This window comes from Lichenostomus cassidix, chromosome 1, assembly GCF_008360975.1.
Source record: "Lichenostomus cassidix isolate B80296 chromosome 1, HeHo_3.0, whole genome shotgun sequence".
NCBI lineage: Eukaryota > Metazoa > Chordata > Aves > Passeriformes > Meliphagidae > Lichenostomus > Lichenostomus cassidix.
The window spans coordinates 56,586,607-56,608,427 of record NC_139479.1 but is presented as its reverse complement, the minus strand read 5'-3'; the positions used below and the strand labels follow the sequence as shown (position 1 = coordinate 56,608,427).

The 21,821-nt window shown below is 37.3% G+C and overlaps 1 long non-coding RNA gene across 1 annotated transcript; it reads right to left on the bottom strand.

Annotated features, from left to right (window-relative positions):
* Window positions 1-12,393: 12,393 nt before the first annotated feature.
* Window positions 12,394-21,683, bottom strand: LOC146444674 (uncharacterized). Its single transcript, XR_014851744.1, has 3 exons — window positions 21,169-21,683; window positions 16,808-16,935; window positions 12,394-14,782 (listed from the first exon to the last, which is right to left on the bottom strand). It is a non-coding gene; the product is annotated as an uncharacterized LOC146444674 (long non-coding RNA).
* Between the last annotated feature and the right edge of the window lie 138 nt (window positions 21,684-21,821).

Below are 21,821 nucleotides of genomic sequence, written 5' to 3'. Positions count from 1 at the left end.
ATAGGGTGAAACATCTCCCTAAAGATAAAGTTACTTACTATGTACTGACTTTGACATGTAATGAGAGACATCAAAGTAAATCTATGTCAAAGAACTCTTCATTTTTACCAAAGATATACCAGTAACACCCACTGACGTCCTGGAAAAGAATTGTCTTTCAATTTGTGTTACCTACTTATACAAGTTAGAAGCCCTAACACATCTCACAGAGTCTTATATAAATTTGAATTTTGAATGTTTTTTATTTGACATCTTTCATATAATTACTAACTTGTTTAAATATCACTCTGCTATTGCCTGAGGTAAATGCAGTAGAAAATCACTATGTTCAATGTTATTGTCTTACAGTTTCATCCCCTCTGTCAAACTGAGAACTTTTGTTAATTCTGCAGGGGAATTTTTATTTCATTTTCTTGTTCATTCCTAATGTGGATGAATAAATTGCTGGCTATCTACTTACAGATATAGAATATTTCCTGTGTCAGTAAGCCAAGCTTAAAATGGATCTGTGCACTTTTGTCATTGTCACAGAAAGGTTTTTTTCCCCACTGCACAATAATGAAATGTAGAAAAAATACGAATTAACTTTTTTCAGAAGTTTATTTAAATGATTGATAGTCAAATCAACTGCTGTTCATTCTAAAGCAAGTTCTCAAACTTAATACAGACTAACTTTGGGAAAGAACTGAGCACATACTTAAATCGAACTTTTTCTTTAGAAGAGCTTGGAGTGAATTCATATGGTGGGTGCCAAGCAAGAATTCTACAGCTGTGGAAGAATACAGCATAGTGCTTGAAGTACTCAATAGCAGGGGGAACTGGGCACTGACTTCCCTACCCAATTTACATTAAACTGCCATTACATAAAGAAGTTATGGTGACGACAAGGGTATGGACCAGAATGCAAATCTGGCTCTTCTCTACTCAGTGCAGTGCCTTATGGAATAGAAGAATTAGGTTTTATTTGAAATCTCCAGCTGTTGTGGCCATTGCTCTAACAACTGAGCTACGCATATGAAAGACAGACTCCCATGTGAGGTCCAACCTCATGAAGGCAGCTAAGTCTGTCTCAGAGTTACCTTCTCAACTTGGGAGGCAAAGGGTATTTAGACATCTATTTTTATAATTTCAGTTGAAATCTCTCTGTTTAATACTCCAACATCTATATATGCTGTTCTGAGGTGTCTAATTCAGCAAAATTCAGTTCCTGGGATACAGCAAATAACATATACTAGCACACAAGCTTTGCTTCAGAGCTTATTCTTAGGCTGCAACTACTGCTTTAGGTATCTATGTGGGAAGGTTTTGTACCAGTGACATTTGCAAATCTCTGATATCACTTAGGAGGTGACTAACATTTCCACTGGTAATATCCTCCTTACAACTAAGCTCTTGCCGGAGGCCATGCATATTAACACCAAACTTCTCACAGCATTAAATTGGTAGGTGTCTAGATAATTAGATTAAAATTTCAAAAACAGACATTAGTCAGTGTGCTTCGCAGCAAACCCTGAAACACATTTTGAGTATTTGAGATATACTGGAATATCTACAAGAACTTTGGCAGGACTCCAGATAAGCCAGTTCTTTGAGGAGGACCTGTCTAGATCTTTTTGCTAGAGTGACCTCTCTGAAAGAAACTGAAGATATAGGCTTCATCAGTTCTTTCAACTAGGATAGTTAAATGTTTGGACAGAAAAACTCAAAGTGACTGGGATGATAAAAAAATGTTCAATCAATAATTAACTTATAAATGAAACCATTTTCCCCCACTTTAGTTCCTCCATGATCTTAAAGGTAGGTCCTTTATTTCAGTCATTCTGCCAGCTTCCAAGCTGGAGCAAATGGCACAGTCCTCTGTAGTTAGTAGGGACACTGCTTCTGTCATTCCTGAAGCCTCTAACAATGCTTTCAGTATTCCGGACCTGCAGGATACCAATTCATTGCTATACCTCTCACTGCCTCCTACTTCTCTCTCACTCTTGGCAAACCCCTGCACTTCCTATCTCTGTGCTTGCTCAGAATGCTCTCCAGAAAAGATCCAAGATCCACTACAGAGATCCACACACCCCACTCATTTTGAAGGAACAGAAGCACAATTTTGAAAAGTGACTTAAGAGAAAATAAGGAGGAAAAAAAAAGGTAGAAGAAAATTCTCTGAAGAATTTAAAATTGTTAACCTTACTCTACAAAAATTATCTTTACAGCAGGGAAGTAAACATCTAAGTGATCCCACTTCTTCATGGCCCTCATACACATCTTGTTCAGTTTGCTGGCAGTTATGCATCCCAGGCCTATCACCCAATACACCCTTAGACTGCAGAGCAAGGATAGCATCTAATGCTGCAACAGTGCAGCAGCAATCAAGGGCTGCGATATTCATTTGTAACACTGATGCTTGTTTAAGAAGGATGCCCAGAGCCCTGAAGTGGCTAAGGAAAAATTTACTCCATGGTTACAGAAACTGAGCCACAAACTAAACAAAGCTTAATATTTGAGGCTATATACAAACTGAGGGTTTTTCGGTTGTTTGTTTGCTAGCTTGTTTGTTTTTTACAAGTTTAGTTCTGCCAACGGCAGTTACAGGATTGGTTTCATAAAGGGAGTTTGAAACCATTGATTTCATATAGGCATTATTTGATCTCATAGGAGCAATGAGAAAAAAGGGTTCTATGCAAAAATGTCTATCCATTGTTATTCATCTTCTAAAGCTTTCTGTACTCTGTGATAATATGACCTTTGTATTTTCTATTGACCACCAGATTTGTATTCAATATAATGCTTTATTTAAATATTAATGTATTAAGGTATATAAGTGTACCATATGTTAACTTTTGTTCCATTCCTTTCTTAACTTATACTACAGGGTTTAGATTTGGAAAAAAAGTGAAATATGTCCTTGAAAACTTGTAACTAGCTCTTTATAAATATTACAAAAACAATAATTTTGCATCAGTATGGTGAACAAGTAGCAAAGTGCCTGAAGAATATAAATTGAATGTTCTCTAGAAGAATTGGTAAAGGTTAAAATTCATCATTTTAACTGATAGGCCTTCTTTGGGAAATAACTGATGCAGTGAATACAAAATGCTATGATAATTTTGTGTTTCTCCTCTGTGTCTTTTTTACTTGAAAAACAGTATCTCTTCAATAATAAAGCACACATTTTTTCACTCATTCTTGAACTAAAGTTTCCTATAGTGCTTGTCTTCCTGCACAACTGATAGTTTTTAAACTTTAAATGGAATCTTTTTATCTGAACGGAGTGAACTCTTCTGTCCATTTCAGGAGAGGCTGCATTCCTATAGGAAATGGACAGTGATTCAGATAATTTTAGGAAAAGATTTAACCTAGACATGGTATGAAGACTGGTTGCTAAATACCACATTTACTACGACAGTTTCCATAGTGATTTTCAGACTGTAGCAGGCTGGAGGCTAAACTAGAAAAAAAAGCATAAATACAATTTATGCTAGAAATAACGACAGTATTTAGGAGCATCTGTTTGTCCCAGCCACTTCAACAATGCCAGTAAGAGATAACTTTTCTTTTGAGTCTTACTGTCAGTAAGTGAAGCAGAAAGGTACTGCCATCTTCCTACAGTTAGAAAATTCAGTTACAAAGAAATCAAAAGACAATTCTTTCCCAGTCATCTAGGACGACTGCCACAGAAATTAGCTCTGATCTGAGTTTCAGACCAGGTTATAAACCAGATTTCAGTTTTCCATTGAGTAAATTTACTCCATTTAACTATCTTTCAAACTGCAGATTAACCTCCTGTGCTGATGGCCAGAAGGAGCAGACTTGCATGTAAATCAGGTATCAATTTGTGGAGATTAGCTAATTTCAAGTATTATTATTTCTTTCTATCATGTCAATAGTTCTGCCCACAAAAGACTCTCAGTGCAATGTGCTTTGTGAATTTGGGGTCCGAAACAGGCTTTTAATTGCTTCACCAATTTAAAACTTATGAGTATGATTAGACTGTGGAAAAACAGGAACACATGGGTCCAGATTTGTATTTCGCATTGCTGGCAATTAGACTATCACACTATCACTAGTTCAAACACTTCCGAACTTTCTCCTTGAGATTTTAATTGCCCAATCTGGGTTTCAGGCAAGCCATCATCCCCAGGAACAAGCTCTGTGGCAGACAGACCCAGCAGCTCAGCACCAAGCACCATTTCGGTAGGCTAAGAAACAAGCCACAGATAAACACACTCAAGCTCCACATTTAGAAACCGCACTGTGGCATTGCAGGTTAGGGGCTTTCTTAATTCACCTTCAGACAGACAAATCTCTCTGAATGTTCACCACAAAAGTGACTCTGAGAGTGTGTGTGTTTGTGTGAAGTTCACCCCTAATCTTTACAAGAGCTAAGAATTATTCCTACTCCTTTTGTATCTTACTTCTCTTTCTGCAGGCTGTTCAGATAAGGATTTTCATTGTCATTGTTCCCACTCTACACTGAATAAGTGGAGTGTATGAAAAAGCCAAAATAACAAAAGGACTCGCAAATAGTGATGCCACCATTGGACTTGAATTTAAAGTTATCTCACAAGGACACTGTTAACATTTATCCTCCCCTCTGTAGGCCAACAAATTAAAATATTACTTGAAGTCTCAGATCAGTTTCTGCAAGAGCGTTTCATTTTGATTGATGTCCTCTATTAATATCAGTGATGCTAGTTAGCTTTAAGACACCCCAAAGGGTAGTCAGCTAGTTAAAACTCCAAATGAACCTCATGCCAGCTGTTTAGCCCCTTGAAAGTTTTGCTGAGCATTGACAGAAGACCTTATCAATCACTACAATTAAGTGCCTTCAGACTGTCCCTTCTAAGGGAAGTCAGCTGAAGTACCATCTGCTATTTTGCTTTCAAAACTCATTGGTCTCCTCTAAGCCAGCCGTTTCACTTTTGAAACTACATTTCTTTTTCAGGAGAGTGATGGGCTGATGAAGAAAACTTTCTGTTTTAATAATCAGCAGTTTCTATGATGTGACATAATTTTTGCAGTGCTCAGGGCCTTTTACAAATCAAAAGGAATCCAACTAAAACAGTAATTAATGTCAAATGACTAGTCACATACGGTCGTATTTAATTAAAAAGTTCTAATCTTTGATTAAAACTCCTCACATGTTCTTGTGACTGGAAACTGTTGTCTAAAAAGAGAAAGTAATTGGGTACATAATCTATTGTGTCTTCTAACTGACACCTGCTAATTGTCTCAGCAGCAAATGGCAACAATTTAATTTAGAAAGTCAGAAAGTTTATCTTATATGTTCAACAGATTTTTTTATCTGTATTATATTTCTTTACTACATTAGAAAGATCTCTTCTTGAGAGATCTTTATCCTTCTAAGAATTGTCTGCTCTCCAACAACATGATTTCCTATACTAAATACAAAAGATATGATTTACTGGACCATTCCTTTAATGCACAGTTACCGCTATAAATCTCTATTTTTTTTTCTAACTATTGACTTATCTGAACAGCGGATGTTGCAAACAGGTTTTTGTACTCATAACTTACAGGGAGACAACCAGGAGGAATAAGCCACAGAAATTACCTCCACAGAAATTCTGATACTCAGAATTTCAGCTGGTGAAAAGCTGGCAGCTATAGCCACCTTCAGCACTATAGTGAAGGACCTTGACACTTCATCCTCTTGGGATCTCACCAGTAGTACAAAGAACACTGCTAAGGCAGAAGTGCCTCAGAAGAAAGAATATTATTTTCCAGCTTCCACTCTTTTTTGTTTTTACTCATCAGTGCAGAGTCTAACTATTATTTAGCAAAAATTATAGTCACTATTATGTCTGTGTTTCCTGCTGAGATGCTCCGTCTTTCTAGGCATATGGTTAATCTGCTAGCTATATTTTTTTCTTTGTGTCTTCTATGGCATGATCATTTATTGTCTGCAGTTTTTCTGAACTAGAACTGTGACACTCCAAATATATTGGTATTCCCAGCTGAAATTCCCAACAAGTATTTTGTCTGCTTTATGTCTTATTTTACCAATATATTAAAAAGTCCTTTGGCATGTTGAATGAAGCATTTTCTGGGAAGAATATCATCACTGTCTTTTGACAGCACATTTCAAATCCACATGTAATCCACAGAGTCAACTGATAGGTGAAGTGTGTCTGCAAATATATTTTGGTTCTGATGGCTTCAGACATAGGTGAGCTGTGACACCTCCAGTCAAAACTATCTATTTGAGCAGAGTAATTTTCAATTTTCTTGCAACCCCAAACACATCTGGACCCATCCCAGTATCAGGAACTGGGATACTGCCACCAGAAAGGAACCATTATTACCCAAGTGGTGGTTGTGAAGGTGTCCATGTGGAGTGACCTGATGGCATCTTCTGAGTTCTACAGAAAATTCTAATTCTGTCTGCTGAACAGTGTCTATCCTTTTTCATCTATAAATTTACAAAGAAAAGAAAGAACTGTTTTCACTGCTTTACAGACAGAGAAACTGTAGCACAGCAAACAGAAATAACCTGTCCAAGATCACGGGGCTAATCAGTGCTAGGCTCAGCAAAATAAACTTGTGTCACCTGATTTCCATATTCCTTCTCTACAGCCAAAATGTAAAAATACCTATCTATCAAAACACATGAACGTATAGAGACAGATAATTATACAGATGATCTAGAAAGCTTTGTGACTTTTTCTAAAGAAAGATGGCTGCAGCATGTCAATAGAATAGTAAATTAACACAGCAGGAGCCTTGAATTTTTTTTTTTTTTTTTTTTTTACATAATCAACAACTTTCAAATATCTGAATTTGGACTTCTTGGCCAAATCATCTCTTTTCTCTATCTACAGTATCTTCAGTTATTCATCTTTTCCTCCCAGCTTCATGCCTTCATTATCTCTCACCTGCTGTGACCTCTTAGCCATTGTAACCTTCTTCCCTCTAATCTCCCTCCTCCAGTCCACTCCAAACACTGCAGCCAAGGTTATCTTTCTTGTTCACCACTCTGATCATGTCAAGTCCTCTCTCAGTCCCTCAGGTGGTTTTCTGACTCATTACAAGGTCAAATTTCTCTGCAATTTCAAGGCTTTGCAAGAGTTTACCTTAGTCTGCCAGTGGACTGAGTCCCTACTCTTTCCTGGCTCTGATACAGTCCTGCTTACTGTGTGTATCCATATCTCATGCATGACTTCCTTTTTCTATTCCCAAAACTGTTCACAGTGCCTAAAATATCCTCTGCTTTAACCTGCCAACCAACTTAACACTCCTCTTTCATGTCTCTGTACATTCTGTGCAAATTTGTTTGAGAGTCCTTTGGAGCAAGAGGCTTGTTTCTTCAAAATATGAGGTATTTGTGAAGTTGCAGGTGTAACAATGAAGCTAACAAAATAATTATGAAATTTTATTCATCTTGCATCACACCGTAAATAAGCATATAAAGTAGCATTAAAATATATTCATACTAAGTAAACAACAAAAATGTCACCGGTTCTATTCTTCTCCAGATTTTAGTGAAGCAAAGGAAAGGAGAAGTGATTACTATGTGTGAGTCAGATGTAATTGAAAAATTTGATTCCGTCACCAGGTTACCTTTCCTTTGAAAGCTGACCACAATCAACTGATACATATTTAAACCACAGCTTGAACTTTATGGTGGAGTAAAGTATACTTCTGATTCTCATTAAGATGTGACCCCTGACAGCATTCAATGAGCTCTGTGACTTTCTCACAAGAGCCTTGAGCCATAGATAATTTTGAAATAAATATGCTGCCCTTCAACAAAACAACTCCTACTGAAAAAAAGACAGCTACACCTAAATCTGTAAAACAGAAAAAAAAGGAAAGAAAGTGGATCATGGGAAGAAATCATAGCAAAGGCATATATCAATTTAAAATGTTGGACAAAAGTTTATGGCAGCAATTTGATTTCTCCCTCAAAAAAGAAAAAAAAAAAAAAGAAAAGTTGGTAAAGAAAAAAGCCACAGACACAATAGAAGCTTTTATTCCTAGGAGTTTCCTCAGCTTGTTTATCATACAAATCTTTTCTGTAATTCGGCTATTAAACAACAAGATTCTGTAATCTATTGTCAGTTAAATTAACATTTGTAAATCTTTACTGCTGCTGGTATTATAATAACAGAAGCATCTAAGGGCAACTGCTATCAGTTTTATTGATAGGAGCAGTGGGAAATGGAAAGAAAAACTTGCAGCAGAAAATCAGTAACTCTTTCTGAAGCAAATTCAGTGTATGTGATACATTTCTTTTAGTTTAGCTATGAAATGAATTAACAAAAAAAAAAATACAGCAAAAAAAAGCCTGGCCACACAAGATTTGCATCTTGATATGCAATTAACTTGATTAATTAGTAGTACACTTCTTAAACTGTAATATGTAGATAAATGAGAAACAAAAAAATCCACTAAAATTTCTGTATCTGATGCTACTGTGGGAAAACAATCCCCATTTCCAATTTATCAAAGTAATTTCAACAGCAAAAGAGATAAAAATGTTTCATTATAATGTGCTATAGAAATTAATCTGATTGAGAGCTCAACATACAACACTGGTCACTAGCTGCTTAAACTCAGACATGCTTTCACATTTGTGACATGTACTCCGCACATCTGGAGACACATGCCAACGTTTCAACTATCTGCTCTAACAATGTTGGTAGAAGTTTGCTTATTATTTTTTTTTTTAAGTACACCAACAATGCTAGACATATTGACACCTATAATTAAAATGTTAAATTCAACCACACCTGTTAATGTCAGGTGTAATTGCCCTGGTTTTAGTAAAAATGTACCAGAGACTCTACTCCCACTTTGTGGTGCTAGTGCGTTAGTGTTGATAATGACTAAATCTAAATATTTTGATTGTGTTGTATTTGAAAAAAAAAATTAAAAATTAAAATTCCACTAGAACAGGCTACCTTCTCTTTTTCAGTGTATCTCTGAATCAAATTAAAGCAGAATTTCAGTGTGGCAGGCACGTATATTTACATGCTTAGTTTTAAATAATTTACATTACCTTTTAATATGATAGTTTTTCTCTAGCTGGTATCTTCCAAATTATTGACTCCAAACTAAAATCATTGTTGTGCTCATCCATACTAAGATTAAAAAAAACCACAAAGTACCCTTATTTTCAGTACCACAGTGTGTACTTTTGCTGCCATGGTAGTGAATAGCAAAATTCTGATTTCAGAAGGATGAAGATAATTCTCCATGTGTAAAACTGGCTGTCTCCTAATCTTTCCTTTCTAAATAATTGAATACATTTATTCAATGAAAATTACAGAGGAAGGAAGGAAGGAAGGAAGGAAGGAAGGAAGGAAGGAAGGAAGGAAGGAAGGAAGGAAGGAAGGAAGGAAGGAAGGAAGGAAGGAAGGAAGGAAGGAAGGAAGGAAGGAAGGAGAAGGCCTTTGTTTAGGATATGACAATAGTCATTACTGGTGTTTAGCTCATGTGTCTCAGTTTCCTTGTCACTGTGGAACATAGCATCTTTCCATTTAACATTCCAATTTTCTCCCTGTGTGATTTTCAGTGCTGTGACATTTAGAAGGGATGACAAAACCTCAATACTTGTTTATTCCATAGGTCAATATTCCAAATAGTTGTCCTGATGCATTAGAAATGTTAGCTGCATTACTGTTAATATTGACACCTGCTATTTACTCCACAGAAGGAAAAAAGGTCATGTCTTTATCATCTCTTTCTTCCTAATTAATTGCATAAATATGCTTAATACTGGAAAAGACCTGTTAAACCCAATGAGAATTTGTTCTGTTCAGAAGGGTAAGGCCTTGGTTATACTATAGCCAACTATGAAATGATTAAAAAATTTTAAATTCATGTCATTTATGCACAACAGTAAGTCCCCCAACATACTCGTATATGCCTAACCCTGTATATTAATAATCTTTGTTCCCTTTATGTGATAAGGTGTGAACACTAATTATTGTCATTTTTCTTTTTTGGTACACTGACTAGAAGGAGGACATGTATTCGAATCTACCAGAGAGCATCCACAGCTTGAACTCTAAATGAACACATTGAAAAAGAATAATGTCTCCAAACAGAATAAAGAGTTTAATCACAAATATTCAAATTTACTTTAGTTTCTTAGTAGAGGCCATACACTTTGTGTATGTGGGCATTTAGGGATGTGTTGTTTAGGTCTGCCAGGCGTAATTTTGTACTATATCTTATTTTAAACTCTGTGAACTAGCCAGAATAGACAGTAATTTGATCTCTTTGGAGTCTTTCACAATTCTCCTGTGAATTTTTAACATTTTTCTTTCATGCATTTACTCTATGGTAAGTGCCTTTTCAGAGGTTTGGGTTCAATTCCCAGGATACTGTAGCCAGTTGTCTGAGAGAGTTGCTGTTTACCACAAGACAATAAACAATGGCCCCTGTTTGTGAACCCTTTCCCATAAAGTCTGTAAACCAAAGAGCTTGCTAAATTAAATGCTTTAGAAAAATCACAAAAAAACTTTATAATTCTCCTCATTCATTGGTTAAAGAAAACCCAAACCAAACCAACCAACCAACCAACCGACCAGAAAAAAATAAACGAAAAAATCCAAACCCAAAAAAACCTGCGACAAAAAAACCCCCAAAAAAAACAAACCAAACCAAACAAAAAAAAGCCAAAACTGAAAGAAGCTGTGATTAAAAGTTCATTTATTCCTTTTCTTTAGAAATTCAATTGCATGGGGACTTCTGTGATTTTTGTGTCATGTGGGCCAAACAATACCAGAATGATCACGTAGGTGAAGGCTTAAATCTGGTTATGCTCTGATGAGCCTTTAGTAGGAAAACAGAACAAGTAGCTATTTGGTAAAGTTCTGCAAGAGAGCAGAATAAGGACTACAGTCATAATACTGTAGAGACAGTTTATGTCTGCTGAAGAAGTGAATGTTATGCTAATGTGACTACAGCCTTTAAAGATCAGAGACAATGATCAGGAACACATTTTTGTAGAGAAAACAGTGAAACAATTTAAAATGCATTTCTTCAGTAGTTTTCTATATGATTATGTCTTGTAATAAGCTCAATAATGTCTGAATTCATATCACCTAATATATTTCATACAGCTTGACCCCACATATCAGCAATTAATTTATCATTCTTTTTGTCGCATGTGTTCTCCAACACACAGATTTTTTGATAGACATTTGTCACTGTAGGATGAGAACATCTAATATTAGTGCACCAAACACTACAAATTAATCTACTTTAATTTTGTTCTGCCATCCTTGCTTGAAATAGCAGTGTGTGACCTCTTTTATTGTTATAAATTAAAACTACCTACATACAAATTTTGTATATATTTTCATTAAAACAAGCTAAGGAGAGAAAAGCCTTTCAACTGAAGCAGAAATTTGCTGAGGTGTAAAATGGTCATTGTTTCTTGTGGGATTTAATTCCACTGTATCCGATCTGTCCGCCAGAGATGTCAGGCCCTCTCCAGATAAATTATATTTATGGCAGACTGTTCTAATGGGACTAAAACCCAAAACTGTCAACCAGTCATCACAAAGGACTGGGTCTTTTTGATACCCTGAGTCATTAAGCACTTTGAAATAAGGGTGAGATGTTGAACTCGACTGATGCACTCTGAGACAGGCTTTGTGCCCTCACACATCAGGTGGCAGTGAGCATTACAGAGGGGCTGCACTGCAGCACCGTGTCAGACAGAGTTTCCCAGGCAGTGAGCGTGTACAGCCTCACCATTACACACATGAGGATATAAGTGGTCCTGGATCATCATTCACCATATCCAAATGGTGTGTTCTTGTGCCTCAGAGATACTTACATACCCTTAATTTGTCTTTTAAAGTAAGTTTTTAATTTAAAAAGCAAATTTTACTTCTTCAGTAGAACTTAAAAGAGCAATCCTCCAAAAACCATTTTATTTAGGTTTGATAGGAGTTACTACATGGTAAACACGAACTAGCTATTAAGAAAAACAGAGTAAAAAAGGATAAAAAACCAATTACATATTCCCTACATCTAAATAAATGTATTAAAAATAACTATGCAATTTTAGTAGCATAAAAACTCATTAGCTCTCAATTAAATACCTGTAGTGTAAAACAAATCTTACCTTAAGATATTACCCCTCCCAATATAGTACACCCTCCTTTACACACCACAGTGGACATATTTAGTGGAATAGGCAAATGGTAGAAGTTAGCCCTTTAAATATTTAATGCCTCTGCACATTAAATAAAACTGTCTGCAACATATATTTTGTAGTGATTTATTTGCAATTCAGATGTTATCTCTAGATGTATGTAAAACTGTTAAGTCTGCTAACAATTTTAGAAATTATAATAAAACAGAAAATTGTAGCAATTCATTTATGTTAATTTACTGACACGAAATTCCTCAGGGCAGCAGCTATGAATACACTTTCTTATATAAAACTAAAACCTGTTTTGGTACCTAACACATCAAAGTTAATGACAGAAGTACTACCTAAGATTTATATTTGCATGGATTTGTTTGTTTGTTTCTTACCTTATTTTTTGCATAGTTTATCCAACACATGCATTTTTTTTAAAGACTAAAAAATTATTTTATGTACTTATCGTTAAGAAGCCTTAAAGGACCTAATTTCCAGGACATGGACACTTCACAATTTTAAAAAATCAAGCCTGTTTAACATGTCTTTCATAAAGACAGAAAAATACACAAAGCATTTTTAGTGGTCTCAAGGATACAGTATTTAATAATTTTAGGACTTGTTTTTTTTTTTTGCAGCAGCAGGTTATAGAATTTTTTAAATGTTAATTTTGTGCCTTGGTTATTACATTTTGTTCTAGCTTTTTTATAGCACTGGCTTCTAACTAATCACTTATGACAAGACTGTAAGACAACAGTTTGCCTGCAGAAAGGGGGATGTACAGCAGCACCATCCCAGGAGCAAACAGAGGAGGGAATTATGACTTTTAGAAGCATTATTTCCTCTCTCGCTTGCCCCTGGCTCTAAGGGGGGCACAAACCCCTACTGCTCTGTGCTGGCAGCCAACTGTCAGTTCAGCTTATCTCAGATGGCCAATGTGTTGAGGGGATGAAGCCAAAGTCCTGCATGGCCCTGAGCACCAGCTGCCAATGCCCCATCAGGACAGGGACCAGTGGCCCCTCACAGGCTGCTGTCATCACTCTCCAGCTTTTGCTGTGACCTGAAGTCACACTAGCCCATGCCAGGAAGCAAGCCCTCAAGTCACCCTTATTTTCCTGCACACTGGGGATAAGACTATTTGACAATCCTGTTTGGTGATTATGCCACCAAAACCAGTATTGGAACCTCAATTTGGTAGACAAACAAGACAAAAAAAATAATCTGCTACCCCATTACCCACCTGTAAATATACTGGACACATTGGCCAAAGAACCTCATTTTGTAATTCCTGAGAGCTAACTACTCAGAGGCAGGCCCCTCCCTGGATTCTCTCTTGCCATCAGGAGATGAAAGGGAGCTTCGTACAAATAAATGGCTTGTGTTGCACCTACAGATGAGTCAAACTTTGAAAACCTCATGCTCTAGACAGCCTTGCCTTGCTGCTAATTGGTATGTTTTTCTTTAAAAAGTGAAGATTCTAACCTTTTACTTGACAGATATGTGGGCAAAATGCCACATAACATTTTGAAAGCTTATCTATAGTCTGCTGTTTACAAGTCTTGTTTATGTTGGAGCTCACACAGGAGTATACAAATGAAAAGGGTTAGCAGGAGCAAAACTGGATGGTTGGTTTCAAATAGATGTGTAAGCTAGGAAAGAAAGAAAGGTTTTCATCTACAGAAAGTCTAAAGATGTTGCTCCCTTTTAAAAGGCATACAAATGTAACACTTGACTCAACAGATTTTCTTGTTATCATAATTTATTCCTAGTTATGTCCCTGAACTTTTGGGATGGACAGCAAAGGCACTTTCATTACCTGTTTTGGGTTGGCTGTTTTTACTTTTTTTCTTTCTAATCTTCTGAAATTGCAGCTAAGAGAGAGTAAATGGGATTCCATCTCTAGGAGAGATTTAGCAACAGAATTGTTTACAGTGTTGCAATCAGTCATGTTTAAAGTAGAGCTAGTAACTGCATAACTAAATAAGGGAATACTTTGGAAACAAAAGGGTTGCATAACAGGTAAATTTAGCTTGTACAATCTTTAGTATGCAATGTATAAGAAATTTCATACACCCCTGGGAGAGCTTGAAATTTTGTCAGTGGGTGCAAAATTCTAGCTTATAAAAATTAAAATGGAAAAAAATGGAAATAACTAATTACGAGAAATCTGGGTTAATTCCTTTGTTGTTGTTGTTGTCATTGGTTTTGTTTCCAGTATGAACTTTATCTCCTGCAAATTTATATACACTTGGCACTTACAGTTCAGACTTATTCTTTTCAGGAAACTGGAACTTGATTTCCAGCTTTGCTCGGAAGTCAAAAGTTTCAAAGACGGTATCTTCATCCCACTTGGGGAGTACCTGCAAGAATACTGGCAGGGTTGAATGTCCATGGATCAGGACTACCTAGTACTTTATATGTGAATTATTCTGGAGTCTTCCTCAATCTTCTGCTTTCCACCAATACTGGAAGGTGGCAGCACCAGCTCTTAAGACACTGGTCCTCCTTCACATGAAAACTGCTGACCTGTCTGAATGATGTTACAGTCTTCCAGCCTCTAAGTAGGACTTTGCAAGGAGAAAGTGAGGGATTGAACTCTTTAACAATTCCTTGGGTACTGCCAGTAAACGTTAGCTCTGAAGCAATTGTAATACTGAAATACTAAAAGGAAGAAGATATTCAGTGACATGCTATATTGAAATTACAGTGAATTTCAAAGTATTAATTATTATTAATAACATTAATATCATAATATTATTAGGGACATTCCTACATAAGAAGAATGAAAGCTATCCAGTAGCTTTCTCAAAAGCTTTTGGGTCAGTAATTTTGTTTGTTTTAATGAAGGAAAATATTTGTTCCATACCAAAGCTCACTTAGAATAACCTTAAAGTCTACTAGATATATTATTTTTCTTATAGTTCTGCCAGCACAGGATTTTGCCCTTAAACAGCTCTCAATAAATATATTAATCAAGACTTTTGTTAGCGTCTCTGTTTTTTTGATTTTCCTGATCTTTCATATAATCAGATATATTCTTGAAATGAATATATAAAGGCCTATAGTTACAGAACAAGGGGGAATGGCTTTAAACTGAAAGAGGGTAGGTTCAGATTAGGTATTATGAAGAAATTCTTTACTGTGAAGGTTGTGAGGCACTGGAACACGTGACCCAGAGAACTTGTTGATCCTCATTCCTGGAAACATTCAAGACCAGGCTGGAAGGGATTTTGAGCAACCAGGTCTAGTGAAAGGTGTCTGTGCCCACAGCAGGGGTGCTGGAACTGGATGATTTTAAGAACTCTTCCAGCCCAAATAATTCTGTGATTATATGATTTTGGCTTCTCCAACTTTCTCCTCTATCAGTACGTCTATCTGCAAAATATACATCATTTAGCCAGATCTTCAAGCTTGATACGCTTCTTACCTTTCCCTTAAAACTACCACTATCAGCACTTGCAGGGAAGTTTGAAATGCCTAAGATAAGATTCTACCCAAAACAAAGCTTGATAACACATCCAAAGTGAGACACCATAGAAAAAGTGCAGATGAACACCCACTGGCTCATGCTGCTGTAACATGCCAGGGCTTCTTGTCTGCGCATGGTCCCACTCAGGCAGGTCTGCAGATTATGCACAGTCCCCTCCCCAAGCCCAAGAGAGTATTTTCTTTTCTTTCCCTCTGAGACTTAACTAATAGTTCTGTTCCCTGCTTTTCTCAGCATTTATTGGAATTTCTGCTCACTCTTGGTTTTATTTTCTTTTCCCCTTCCTCCCTCTTTTTCATCCTGCATTTCCATAAATTTTCTTACTCAACCATTCTTAAGGAAGGCACAATATTTCCAGAGTGCAGCCTAAATCAAAGGGGAATAAGACAACAAAAACTTGTCCTGTCCTGCCACATAATCTTTAATGGACATAGGAGACATTAACCTACAACAACTGCAATCAAACTAAATCACATCTACTAAACTAAGTATATAATAAAATTTAATGATATTTGTAAATTTCTAAACAAATATTTAAATCATTACATTAATGACAGGTCTGTGTGTTCTAATCTCTTAACAAACTTGTCACAAATAATTCACAAAACAGATTTTCATCAGTAAAGTACTTCATTATTCAGTGAAGCAGAACATATTGTTGATCTCGATATGGTTTGATGTAATTTACTGTGCAAACAAAAATTGTCAGGTTTAGGAAAAATCCATATAATATTTGCTTCAGAAAAGTTTCAAAATGCTTCAGAGACTATCCTTTATTTGAAAATGCAGATATTCCTTTTCTTCGTTAAAAAAAATCTGGTGTCTATATTTACAGTATATTCCTCTCTGGTACTAGCAGAGCGTGCATTAACGGTCACATGACCCAAGTCACATGATATTACTGTACCATATCCTAAATCCAGCTCTAGCACCACGTTATAATCAAATGGATAAAGTGTTTTATTTTTAAATGTTTTAGTTTTTCAAAGGAGGCTATGCAAGTGAAAACACCAGCCCCCTTGACCATTATCTGAGTGTCTCTGTCTCTCCATCATTCTGCCCAGAAACTTTGTGAGCTACTGGATAATTGCAATCAAATTTGCAAGTGGTTCAAAGCTGGTTTTAGTTTAAATTTCATTTTAGTGGGTGGGTATGTATGGAACATAAATCGATACCCTGAGAGAAGGTAGCTGTTGTACCTTTCTGGGCAGCTGCTGCCTGGCCCAGCAGCAGGTCTCTCTCAGCCCAGCCACTCATATCTGCAGGGCAACCATCAGACACAGGAGGAATCTGGTAGTAGTGGCAGAGGGAAAATTAAAAGACACACCTGTAGGAAACCAGTTTTCAATATTTCAAATGCTCTTAAAGAAATTGCTTTAAAAAAAACTCATTAAGAAAACTTCTTAGTCTGTTTGAAACACGCTGGGTTTGATCTCAGCGTGCCCTGTTTTCACTGTAATGAAAAAGCAAAAATTGTTTCTGTATATTGTGCTAAACAGTCATTAAATTATGTAGCTGAAAAGAGGCATAAAAATACAAATCCTAAGACCCTACCTCTGGCCTAAAAGTCACCCTTTTCTGTAAGCCTAATGAATCTTTGTGGGTGTTTGTGTTTCCAAAATGACACAGCTATAACTGTAAGCATAATACTCCCAGCTACACAGAAGCCATAGGCATCAGCTCTTTCAGTGACAATCTCAGGCTTAGTTGCTACTTACTAATTCCCTTTGTCTGAAGCCTTTTAAATAGCCCTGTGCTCTACTCCAGCAACCTTTTCCCACTCCTCTCTCTTCTTGGACCCTATCCTCCCACTAGCCCACTAACATAATTTGCAGACACTTTCACCCTCTTGCATTTACCTACAGCACTGTTATTTTGTACGTCCTTTCTCAGCAATTCTCTCCTCTTCGTGTCTTGCTGGTGTGACCTCACAATTAAATTGACATAAAACTGCTCATATACAGAGCAACAAAAGTGGTTTTATTGTTGTTCCATTACTACTTTGAAACAATACTAATAGAAAGAATGTATTTTTAGTCTATCCAAGTTGTATTACTTTGCTACTATGGGATGAATCAAATCAGTGGGGAGGTTTCTATTGATTTCATTGAGTTTCTGGACAGTACTTCTCTTACATTTCTCTAGATGTCATATAATTTCTATTTTTAATTGTTATTTTAACCAATTTTATACTACTGCTATGGAAAGTAAAGCTTGCCACACCACAATTTGTTGATTACCCTTTCAAGTTTTTTAAAAAGAGAAACAGATTTTGTATATTTTAAACCTCAGACATAGTAACTGATCTTAATGACTGCATATTTTTAACAGTTCATTTACCTCATGTTCAGATTCTGTAAGAATGCTTGATGACTACCATTTAGTTAGACGCTTTCTTCTCTTTAAGAATATCACCACTGACACCTTGTACACACCCACATCTCATCTCTGTTACTAAAAAAAAGTTGACCCGAGGAAATGTCTTCATTTGCTATGCGTATTAGAGTACAGAAATATAATTTCTTTGCAGTATGTTTTATTTTAGAGCTAGCTAATTTATAGGTCAGACAGTTTTGTCATGGCTTCCTCACATTGGTAAAGCACGTTTGTTTATTAGCAGGTAATTAATTCTCTTATATATGGATTCTTTGTTCCTCAAATTTTCTACCTGGCCTTTCTAATTTTACTTCTTTCTATTGTTCTCAAGCTGATCGGATTTGGGCTTTCCCAATGATGCATCTTAGTCTCAAATAACTAAAATACTGAACCTTGACATTTAACTATATTGATCTTTTCCTTGTCTCCCTATTTTCTCTTAGTTGTTTTGGGGCTATTTCTTCTGAGACTTCTGTGTTATGATTAAGCACCCTCCACACCAAGAGAAAAGATTTTCACTTCTACATTTCTGATTCAGGGTATTTCTTTCTTTTTTTCTTTTTTTTTTTTTTGTAGGTAGGAAGGTTTACCTGTCTTTGCTGAAGATAGAATAATAATCATTCATCAGGAACACTTCACAAAAAAAGACTGAATACTGTCGGTTTATGTTTTCAATAAATGAATTACAAAAACATTTGAGGGTGTGTCCTGTCACTACTTCTTATTTTGGTTAATATCAAATGATAGCTTCTAACAAACAAACATTTCAAGTATTGAAAAGTAGCATTCCAAAGCACAATTTAACTCCATATATAGTTAATTGTTAGGGCTTTTATATTGGACTTTACTTCTCTGTTTAGGTTCTCCTATACAGAGTATTTAATGTGTTTTTCTTGATTTGGCAGACAGTGCAAGTCTTCTATATGTGTAGTTCTGTTATTAAGGATTTGTGATTTTTCTATGTATTAGCCTCTCCACAGTCCAGCTTTCTCTCCAAGCTCTTAAAAACAACTTTTTGTTTTCATTTTTTTTTGATTTTTCAGCAATAAATACACACTATATATTCAATATATTGTGACATGGCACAACATATCGGTATTATTTGCATTCATTTGCATTATCATCATACATTTAATTTCCAACTCTTCTTTGTGAAAAATGTAACAATTTCTGATGAATATGAAATTATGATGCCAGTCTAAGCTATCAAATATGTAATGTGTGCTAAAAAAACTTATTAAAAAGTATTATAGATATACGGTAAGATTATTGAACAAATAAAATATTCATTACTTGCACAGGTGGATTAAAATCAATAAATGCCATTTTGTTGTTATAAACTGTCTGATGCAACAAACATCAGCCTGACAGAGGCATATATTCATATGCAAGCACGATTTTTTATGTGTATTTTTCCAGTTAGGCAAGTAAGTCTCTATTGAGTTTAAGAGCCACAATTTGTAAAGATGCCAAGATGGCATGATTTCCAAGAAATCATTAGAAATAATTCACAATCATCCATACCTGAAAATGAGTATTAAACTGCAGCTCTGCTGAACTTAACATCACAAAACCAAAGTGACTTGCAGAGCAAGGAGTAAGAGTTTAATTTATCATCATCACCTGGCAATCAGCCAGAGGTTTGAAGATCCAGTGCTAGTGTTTCAGATTTTATTTTTCCTCTAAGTATTCCATGTATGTCATTGGTATCAATGGACTATTGTAAGCTGCAAGATGTTTGATAAAAAAGATAGATTTTACAAGCAAAGACTCCAGTTACTTGTGTAAAGGGTTATATAGTTTTTCCTCTTAATTCAGAGTCCCAAGTACTTGTTTTACAAACTGCAGAGTGCCCTCAAATGTATTGACTTCATTGTGGAGTCAGAGTATTTATTGTGTAATGCTGAGTCATATAAAAAAAAAAAGGTACTCACTAGGCTGGAGAAAAAAAAAGAAAAAGAAAAAAGTGATGGAGACACAAGCCTCCTCCTCCTCCTAAAAAAAAAAAAAAAGAAAGAAAAAAAAAAAAGAAAAAAAGATAAAAAAGATTTAAAAATTCATCCTGGATCTGGAGGCTGTTTTTAAAGCTAAATATGAGAAACATTGTCAGAAATACATTACATATTATATGCCACCGTAATACAAACCATTTTTTTACTCCTGCTGGTGCCTTCCTGCTCTGAAAGGAAACTAGTGTTAGCATCTGAGTACAGACTTAGGCACAGTGTGTAGCCCACAATGCATATATATGTATATATATATATAGATACACACACACGCCCCGCAGGATGCACGCACACGGGATATACCCCAAGTGCAGCAGTATCTCTGGCACGCTAGAGGGAGCCATTACATAATTACAATGACCCTTCCCCCCCCCAACCCCCCCCCCAATTAGCAGAACTGGAGAAAACGTGGAAAAATCTCTGGACATCCTGAAGGTTTGGCATAAACTGTAGAATAAGGAGAGGGAAGCAGAGGACTCAAGTAACCGCCAAATGAGGTCTCCTGATAGCTTAGGGGCTTACGCTGGTGTTTGCTCCGCTTTTAATATTGTGCCGCTCGTATAGGGAACTTCTCCAAATATGTGACTTAGCCGAATACGCCAATTTCTCTCAGCCAATCTGAAGCCCTCATGCAGAAAGCAAAGCCCATTTTGTAAACATATCCTTTATTTCATCTGTCTGTCGCTCTCACACAGAAAGTTGGCTCGGCTGAGAGTAGCGGTTTTCCGCTGCCACTAATGTATGTATAGTTTATTTATGCACTGCATTTTAACACGGCATTAGTTCTATAACGGTTACCAGCAGACTCGCTCTGGATGGCAAACTATCCGTTTCACAGCTACAAAGAGGTCCTCAGGACGGAAAGATGGGTCTGGAAAGAACACTCATTTGAATTTATAAATCTGCAAGACTTTTTCCAAGTCAAATTATATTTATGGACATCATATCTCAGGGCTGAAGGTTATCCTATTGAGCAAGGCAAACGAGCAGCTGCCTTAACTGAATCTTTTAAGAGATGCTCCTAAAATAATTCAGGCGCGTCTTATAAGTGCTCTAGAGGGGTTTTTTGGTTGTTGTTGTTTTTGTTTTGGGGGCTTTTTGGTTTATTTTTAATATACTTCTTTTTTTTCTTTTTCTTTTTTTTTCTCCTTTCCCCCTAAATGATTCGTGCTACTTACACGCTCCTCACAAATGGCAGCTTCATTTCCATACGCACGGGTCGAGACCGGCCCTCCGGCAATCCGAGCACGCACCTTTCCAGCTCAGTCCTCCCCCCGCCACGGCCGCCCCCGGCCGGGAGCCTCCCTGCGCGCCGGGGCGGGGGCGGCCACAGCTGCGGCCCCCAGCACCTCACGGCCGGGCTGCCACCGCCCCGCTCCCCGCTGGCAGGCCATGCGCTCCCGCGCCCGGGGACTGCCCCTGAGGAGGGCGAGACCCGCTCGGGGCGGCTCCCGCAGGGCCGGGCGGAGGTGGCGGGAGCTGGGGGTGTCCCCCCATCCCCACCCCTCTCCGGCCGCGCGTCCCCGGCCCGGCGGGTCACTCGGGGACCGTGCGGCGGAGCCAAGTGCTCGCCCTGGCAGTGCTCTGGGCGAGTTCGGGGGTGCCGCGTCCCCCTTGCTTCCCCACCCGTTAGCGCGGAAGACTTGTTAACACGTCTGGAAAATAAATAAATAAACAAACAAACGAATAAGCGGGGCGGCGAGGCGGGGATCGGCCGGGGGCGCGGCGCTGCGGTGCGCGAGCGGCCAGACACCGCAGCCCGCGCGAGCCGCTCGCGCGCCCCGCGTCCCCCTCCGAGCCGATCTAATCAATGACACCCAGCGCCCGCCGC